Genomic DNA, 8867 nt, shown 5'->3' on the forward strand with positions numbered 1-8867 from the left:
TAACCTTGTCCTCAGGGTGTCAGAGCTGAAGGGGCTTGAGACTCCTGCCTGACTCAGATGGAGAAGCTGAGGCCCTCTGACTGTGGTGTGGCTGTAGTCCAGAGGTAGAGGCCAGACTGGGGCAGCATCTAGGTCCAACAGTGTGTTCCTCAGCCCTGGGCTTCAGATGAGAAATGTGCAATCCCTACAACAGGAGGAGATACCACACCTCCGGCAAACTCCTGCCCCACTGCCCACACCCTGCTCTGGGGCCAGGGCCCCTTCCTTCCCTTGGAGCTCAGCGGAGGGAGTGAAGAGAGGCTTCCTGGAGGAAGCCATCCACATGGGTTTGATGGGGAGAAAGAGCAAAGCCCTACAGAGAGGCTGGGGGGGTCTAGGGATAGGGGCTATGGGGTGGATCAAAGTCGGAGTCAGTGGTGGTTCTCATAGGGCCAGGAGGACCCAGGATATCAGGGTGTATTTCCATGGCCTCATATGCATGAGTGTGTCTGTTCCTGAGGTGTGTGTGGGTGTGTGACAGCAGCTCTGAAGGTGTGAATGGAACAGGCTGCCTGAGGGTTTTGGCGTGGTGTGGAGAGCCTGCACGTGAGCATGTTAGGATTGAGTGTATGTGTGTTAATGTGTGCATAAAGTGTGTCAGCCGTGTACATGAGAGAGTAGATGTGAGGGGGTGTGAGTGTGTTCGCGGGACTCCATTTCAGCTTCCTTTCAGTCTCAGAGTTTATTGAGCTCCTACTGTGTGCCAGGCTCTGCTCAAGGCCTGGGAACACAGCAGTGGAGAAAGCAGTCAAACTCCTGCCCTCATGGACTGCACACAAACCTGGCGAGTCACTGAGCCATCAGATGTGGCAAGGAGTGATAAAGGCTGAGGAGGGACCTGAAGTGGAGAAGGGGCTGCGCAGTGTGTGTGTGTGTGTGTGTGTGTGTGCAAGAGGGGAGGCACTGACATGTTAAATCGTGGGGTCAGTGGTTTCCTGAGAAGGTAATAGTTGGGCAAAGGTTTAAAGGAGAGAAGACAGTATCCAGAATATATAGAGTTCCTACAACTCAACAACAAAATAATCCAATTCAAGAACAAAGGACTGCAAACAGGAAAAGGGTATTTCTGCAGAGAAGACATACAAATAGCCAATAAGCAAGTGAGAAGATGTTAAACATCATTAGTTAGGAAAATGCAAACCAAAAATACATGTTGGTGAGAATTTAGAGAAATTGGAATCCTTGGGCACTGTTGGTGGGAATATAAAACAGTACAGTTCTGTGCAAAACAGTATGGAGCGCACTCAAAAAAAATCAAAAACATAACTACCATGTGATCTAGCAATTCCACTTCCAAGTACATACCCAATATAACTGAAAGCAGGGACATGAAGAGATTTTTGTGCACCCATGTTCATAGAGGCATTATTCACAATAGCCAAAAGGTGGAAGCAATCCAAGTCTCCATTAACAGATGAATAGATAAGCAAATGTGGTATATACATATGGAGTAGTATTCAGCCTTGAAAAGGAAGGAAATTCTGACACCTGCCACACATGGGTGAACTTGGAGGATATTATGCCAAGTGAAATAAGCCAGACACAGGACAATACTGAATGATTCCATTTAAATGAGGTACTGAGGGTCATCAAATTCAGAGACAGAAAGTAGAATGGTGGTTTCTGGGGAGGTAATTGGGGGAGAGGGAATGGGAATTTGTTGTTAAACAGAAACAAAACAAAAAATGGGAGAGAGGGAGCGTCCTAGGCTGGGCTTCCCCAGAAGCAGAGCTGAGAAGAGGACCTGAATGCAAGGAGTGTCCTGGAAGGTGACCTCAGCAAGCTGGCAGAGCAGCTGTGAAAGGAAGCCTGGGAGCAAATGGCACTGTGGGCAAGGGGGGCTCGGCCCCACTGTGGAGCTATGGGAGATGGTGAGGTTGCCTCACAAGGGGATGAGGAAACCAGATTATTCATTCACTAGCTCCCATCTTTGTCTGGGGCAGGGCCCAGAGGTAGGTTGCAACATGCACGTGGGGCACTTCCGCATCTGCTCCAGAGAGCCATGCAGGCAGCGGAGGGAGGACATCGCAGCAGGGCACATGAAGGCCCTGAGATGGGAGCAGAGAGCACCGTGAGGAGCGGCAGGTCCTGCGTCAGAGAGCAGATGGGTGGCCCGTGGGCCGTGCAAAGGGCTTTGGTGTGTGCTCTGGGAGACATGATGTTTTTATTAGCATTTCTCTGGCTGCTGTGTGGGGAATAGACTGGGGGGGCACAAACAGAAGCTGCGAGATCAGTTACGGGGTCCCAGAGAGCCGCAGATGCACCCTTGGCCCGGTGGAGCTGGGGAGAAGTACTTGGATTCTAGGTCATTTTTGAAAACACCCTCATCAACATCTCAGGCAGATTTTGAGGCTGTCTGGCTCCTTTCCTTATCTGAACACAGTCTACTCCAGCTCCAGGTCAGGTTGGGGCTGGGGGCGTGAGGGACTGTGGTCTGCCCTTTCATGGTGCAGTAAGGCTGTATGGCGGGGCAGGGGGTGGAGACACCTGTGGCCTCACTTGTGGTGGCCTCTGCTAGTGGGGGTGTCTTCATGTGCGTGTGTGACCTTGCCGGCCTCTGGTTAGCCTCCCTGGCCAACTGCTAGAAAGCAGGGCCTCCCTGCGGCCCCAGTCAGGGCAGGAAGCCATCTGAATGGCTGATACCCTTCCGGGCAGCCCCCAGCTCCCGCCTGCCCCAGCCTCCTCACTCCTGGACACCAAGCCAGGTAATGGTTGAGTTTCCCCCAAAGTCTCCAGGGCTACATGGAACTAAGTAGTCCCAACATTTACTTGCAGAGGCTGCCCCCCCTGGGCTGGAGTCCTGTGCTGTGCCTCTCCTCTGTCATCGATAGACAAGAAGTGGCCCTGCCTCCAACTTCACATATGTCCCAGATCCCAGGGAGTACATGTCCCAGTCTGTCAAGGGTGCCTCCCTTCTCTGGTTTCCAAGAAACATGCCCTCCTTCTTGCAGCCCCTAGTTCCTGGGGGCTGCCACTCCCCTCGGCTTGGCTTGGCAGTGGAAGGGAGCATCCTATGTAAACCCCAGAGATACTCTGTGGTCCCCACTGGCATGTCCTCCTGTGTGGAGGACAGGTGGGGTGGCCAGTTGGGGCCAAGCCAGGCTGTTCTATCTGATGAACTCTCACTGGAACATTTGGTCCCACTTGTTGGGGTTCAACTCCACGTCGAATGCATTTCTGTCCCAGCCATGGCCACTTGCCACTCTGGGGCCTTTTGCCCATTACATGTGGCTGTGCTGACCATGTGAGGGCTGTTGTTCTTGGGCTTGGGTCGCTGGCTGTGTGTGGAGTGTCAGAGAAGATGGGTGGAGGGGCCTAGGTGGTAGGCTCAGCTGCAGGAGTGAGGTTCTCCTTGCTTGGCATCCTCCCACTGCTTCGGCTGGGTGGAAGATGTGTGCCTGTGTGTTTGTGTGTGCATATGTCCACCAGTGTGCCTGTGTATTTGTGCCTGTGAGTGTGCTGTGAGGGTGTGAGTGTCCGTGTGTGTATATCTGTGCCTGTGTGCTTCCCCGTGTGTGTGCGCACATGTCTGAGTGTATATGCTGGTGGACTCTGCTGAATCATGCTGGGTAGGTGGCACTGCCAGCCAGGCTGTGGCCTCCCCACAGTTGCATAAACACTGGTCCCCCCTACCCCCTCAAGCAGGGAGGTCCGGCCTGTGGCCCTGTGGCTGGTGGAAAGGGATGGGAAGGGGCAAGGGGTTTGCCCTCCTGTCAGCTTGGTCTCCGTCATGCCTCGAGTGCCAGGTTACTTGCACCATAACGTGAGAGTCTGACCTGGGGTCTCTCTAAACCTCACTTCCCCCATGTGGCCTAAGGCCTGATCTTGGAAGCCTCCCAGAGGTGGCAGGAATATTCATCTCTCCAGTCTAGGTCCAGGCTGAACCAAAGGATCAGTGGGGCTGGGGGCTCGGGGAGAGTTCGGCCTCAGGACCCCAGAACCAGCCATCCCTCCTCTCCTTGACGTCCCTGCATGGCTGCCTATGGCTCTTGGCTGCGTGCCACAGCCTCCATCCTTCCTCCAGGCCATCCACAGGAATCCTGGGGTCACTGCTGGAACATGGACCAGACAGCACCCAGTGGGGGCCAAGAAGCTCAGAAATTCAACCTGAGATAAAATGAATCAAGCAGGATCTTGAAGAAATCGAGTAGAGGAAAATCTTACCAGGTCATAAGAAGGAAAAAAATCAGACTATGGGTATGAGACATTGGACTCTAGGGCTCAAAGCACTCAGTGGTAGAGGGGCCAACAGGAAGCAGATCAAGATCTTAAGAGAAATCAGGGGTTGGAGTAAAAGGGTCCAAGCAATAGAGTGTATGAAGTCAGAGGAGGTGGGAGGGGAGTAGGAGGGAGAAATTGGGCAGTGGGTGTGACAGGCAGCCCTCTTGTTGCGTAAGTGCATGCTTGGGGGCGTCTGGCTGAGGGCTGGGTGCTTTGCTGTGGGTCCTGAGGCCTTGGGTGGTGGGGAGGGTTGGAGGGGCAAGGACAAGTCTGCCTGGGCACAGGCCAGCCACACCCTGGGGAGCACTGACCCAGTCATCTCAGAGAGCAGCAGGAAAACCCCAAACCTTCAACCCAGCGGCCCAGCACAGAAAGGGCTCCCTCTGGTTCTCCCAAGTCCCTTCCCGTCTGCCCTAGGCCCACCCTCGCCCAAGTTTGGGGCTTATTTGTTTCTGCTCTCCCAAAGCCGCACAATCCTGGTTTGCCCAAACGCTGACAGAACACAACTGGAATGTGGCGAGTGTGTGAGTGTGTATACACGAGGCTCCCCAGGACCAGTTGTCCAACAGGCCCCCTCCAGTCTCAGCAGCCAGGGCCCAGGGACCCCTGGGCGGGGAAGGGCCTAGAAAGGCAGAGCTGGGAAGGGCCCTGCCTGCCCCTGTCTCTCCAGCCTTGCCGGGGACGCCTGAGATTCTGCCGTTTTCCCCCAAGCATCCCTTCTCTTTTCTGGCCTGTGGGTCTTGGTACCTCACATACTTCTGGAGACCTAGGTGGGAATGGGTTCATCAGAGCCTTTCTGGGAGCCGGGGAGATGGGGTGAGGCAGCTGGAAGACTCTGGAACTCCAGAAATGGGGAGATCTCAGGGCTTGGCCAACTCGCTGATTTTTATACTTCGGTCATCTGCATACGAGCACCTCCCTTCCCCCACTGCGCCTGCGCCCTGGGTCCGGAGGCCTCTGCCTCTCTCTCAGCACCACTTCCCTCCTGGTCTCTTTCCCTCCCTCCCATGTAAGCCATTTGAAGGGGCTCTACAATGACACCCTCAGCTCCCAAGCTAACTGGGAGGGGTAGTGAGCACTCTGTCCCAAAGGCTGTACAAGCAGAAGGGGACCAATTCTAGTCAGGAAGGCTGTAAAAGGGGTTCTTGCTCTGGAGACAGGAATCACTTGGGTGTCACCAAGCACCAGGGCCCACTCACTGTGTGACAATATCCAAGAAGGTTTTCATGAGAGAAAAGTAAGGCCCAAGTTGCGAGTTTTTCAGGAAGCTCAATTTATGCATCTCCAAGGCCTGCCTGTCTTTTTTCTGAGATCACATTCTACTTTTTCTTTTTTTGGCCTTGAGAATATACTTTTGTTTACAAAACAGTGGTGATGGTAGCTGGTGGCAGTTGTTTTCCATGTCTTTACTTGGCAAAATAAGACAGTAGAAGTATTAAGTTTTGAAGAAATCTCTGTTGCAATCAACATCTCCCTAAATCTCTGGATAGAGATCCTTGAATGGGCCCAAGCCTCATTAGAATCCATCTGTCCATCATCCATCCATCCATCCATCCATCCATCCATCCATCCATCCATCCATCCATCCATCCATTCATCCGTCCATCCACCATATAATTATCAGGTGCTGGCTGTACCCCATCTGTGATGACTAGCAGAGGCCTGGCCCTTCCAGTTGGGATGGGGGGCAGCGGTGGAGGCTTGGCATGGCCAGTGATGAGCCCTTGGGACAAGCAGGCACTTAGAGGGCTGGGGCTGGGGGTGGGGGCACATAGGTGAAGATGCCTCAATTCCTTTTGTTAAAGTTTCTGGGAGACTGCAATACTGAGTGTCCCCAAGCCACATAGCTGTCCCCAGTCCTGGAGCCTGCAGCTAGAGGTGAGAAGCCAGTGGCAGTGACCTCTCCTCCCTAGCTGTAGCACAGGGGGTGGGATGGTGGTTGCTGTGTGGAAAGACAAGCATTCAGTGGTTTCCAGCCCAGGAAGAGAAATGGTGCTCAGGGCTGAGGGTAGAGAGGGAAAGCTGAGCACGTCCCAGGAGCTTCAGGGGTTCACTATGCATGGCCTAGCCTGAACAAAGGGGGCCCTTGGGAGCCCCCAAGAGGGTGACCCACCCAGATCCCACAGCTCTAGGCAGACACAGCTTTGGGCCAGCTCGCCGTTGTTCTCTGTCTCAAGAGCTCAGGCTGGGTGTGGTCCATCTCCCAGAGGGAGCCTTCTTTGTAGTAAGGGGGGCCCCTGGGTAGGTCTGGAGACCAGAGCTGGAGGTATGGGCAGGTCTTGGGCCCCCAGGCTTGCTGTGGACAGCAACAACCCTCCAGGGCCACATTACAGAGTAACTCCTACCCTCCTGGACACCTGAGGATCTAGCTGTCAAGCCCCATATATGGGGTGGACATGCCTGGCTGTAGGCTCAGCAGGGGCAAGATGGTCACAGAGTGTCAAGAGTGACCTCCAAACACAGTCCTCAGCAGTCCCAGGTTGCCTGCCCCAGCTGGGCTCCTGCCTGAGTCTGCCCTGTGGTCAGACCCCTCCGCCTAGTGGAGGCTCTGACCCCTGCAGGCTGCCTGCAACCCCCGACTCTCAGACCCCATCTGACTCGTCAGTATGTGATGATGGCACATCTGTTATGTGCACAGACCTTCGCTAGGCAGCAGGACATTGTAGTGCACCAACAAAGAAAATGCCTTGGCCAGCCAGGTCCTGCTCAGGCCTTGGCCCAGCGCCCAAATCTCCTGTCCTTGTACCTTGGACTGTACTTGTAAACCAGTCCTTTCATCCCTGAGTGAGGAGGTACCCTTAATTCCACTCATCTAGAGTGGGTACAATGCCTGCCAGCCCTAAACTCTGACTTCCGAGTTGGGTGGAAAGGAGCCTCAGACACTGGGCCAACCTCTTTTCCAGGGCAAGTCTGATGAGCTGCTGATGGCTTGAACCCCCTCAGCAATAGGGAGCTCACCGCCTGTTGAGGCGGCGCTGCTGGGCAGGCAGCAATCTGATGCAGGGCGACAATCTGTCCAGGGCTTCTCTACTTCCCCATGGCTGGATCCTTGGAGCTGTTCCTCCTCCCACCTGGCCCCTTGGTGGTCCACTAGGCTGAGCCAGCCCTGCTGTTTCCTAGGTTGATCCCTTGCTCCCGGCTGGGCTTTGCCCTCTGTAAGGCTGCTGACCCAGTGTGGGCTCAGTTTGTTAGGGCCCCGCGCAGGGCAGGGACCCTGAGAACTGTCCTAGAACCTGCTCAGGAGGAGGGAGGCAGGGCTGGCTCTGAATTGCAGAGGGGGCCTCTGAGGTCATCTGGAAGGTGGCCCAAGGATGGCAGTGTTATGGGAGGTGACGGTGAGGAGCACACACAGGAGGAACCAATGTTGAGGGAAGGCAAGCTCAGGTGAAGACAGTCGGGGGAGGTCCCTGCAGTTCCCCTGAGGTGCTCTGGGCCTTGGTTTCCCTCCTGTGCTGGGTGGGAGGTGTGGGAGCTTCTGGTGTTCTGAGTCCTTGAGAGGCCCCTTCTGGACTCTGAGGAGGTGGTTGTGGGGGGTGGGGGGAGGTGACAGCTGCTTTGAAATGTGGAGAATAATAAAGTTAGGAATGTCTGAACTCAGGGGAAAAAGTAACCCCCAGCCCGCTGGGCCTCCCACCCTGCCGGGTGTAATGAATTAAGTACAGGGAGGCACGGTTCATGTGGGGGAGGGGCTGGGGGAGACTACAAGGCCCCTAATGAGAAACAGGGTCCTGGGTGGAGCCACTGGGAGCTGGCAGTTTGGAGCCACCTGACCTGACTTCTGGGGTGCTCTCACTCCACACAGGCTTCCTCTCAATTTGGGGTTGGGGGTGCTGTTTCACCCTGGTGCTGACCTCTGACCCTGGGTGACACCCTAGTGCTAGACCCAAAAGGTCAGAAAGGGGAGAAGGTGTGGCTCACTTGGAGGGACCATCTCCTCATTCTCACCCCTCCGGAAGCATTTGCTGAGCCAGGACTGGGTGGGGTGCCTCCTGTGTAGAGGATGAGGGAGCCAGCGCTGCCCGCTGCTGGACGGCTCAATCCTGCAGACCTGCCCACCGGCCTCGGTCCAGCAAGCCCCCAGGCCCCAGATCCCCGCTTCCAAGTCTCCACAGCCCCTCCCCTTTCTCTGCCGGCCCCTCAGCCCCATGTGGTCTCACTCTCCCTCCCATCCCTCAGTTCCCAGCCCAGCTCAGCCCATCTCCCAGTCCCTGGGGCTTGGGCATGGGAAGCTCCAGGTCCAGCTCCACCCTTCCAGGCCTTGTCTGGCGGGAGCTGGCTTTTTCTCTGGTCACCTCCCTCCAGCTCTTCCCTCTCCCTCCCCAGTAAACTTAATGTTCCCCCAAGAAGCCCCTCCTCTCGGTCTTCGCTCATGCTGTTCCCTCTCTCTTATCTGCTTTGTGGGCCCCCATTCATCTACCACGAAGACTGTTTTCTAAAAGACCACCCCTTCCCAGAGGGGCCCAGGCAACAGTGGGTAAGTAAATAATTAAACTGTCAGCGAAAGGATAAATTCTCAGCAAGGGAGCTCCAGAGGGTTGTAAACAGGTAGGGGTGTTTCTGGGGCTCCCCAAGGATCCTGGCCTTCCAATCTCTGTTGGCCTGGGGCA

This window comes from Manis pentadactyla, chromosome 1 (genome assembly GCF_030020395.1).
Source record: "Manis pentadactyla isolate mManPen7 chromosome 1, mManPen7.hap1, whole genome shotgun sequence".
Taxonomy (NCBI): domain Eukaryota; kingdom Metazoa; phylum Chordata; class Mammalia; order Pholidota; family Manidae; genus Manis; species Manis pentadactyla.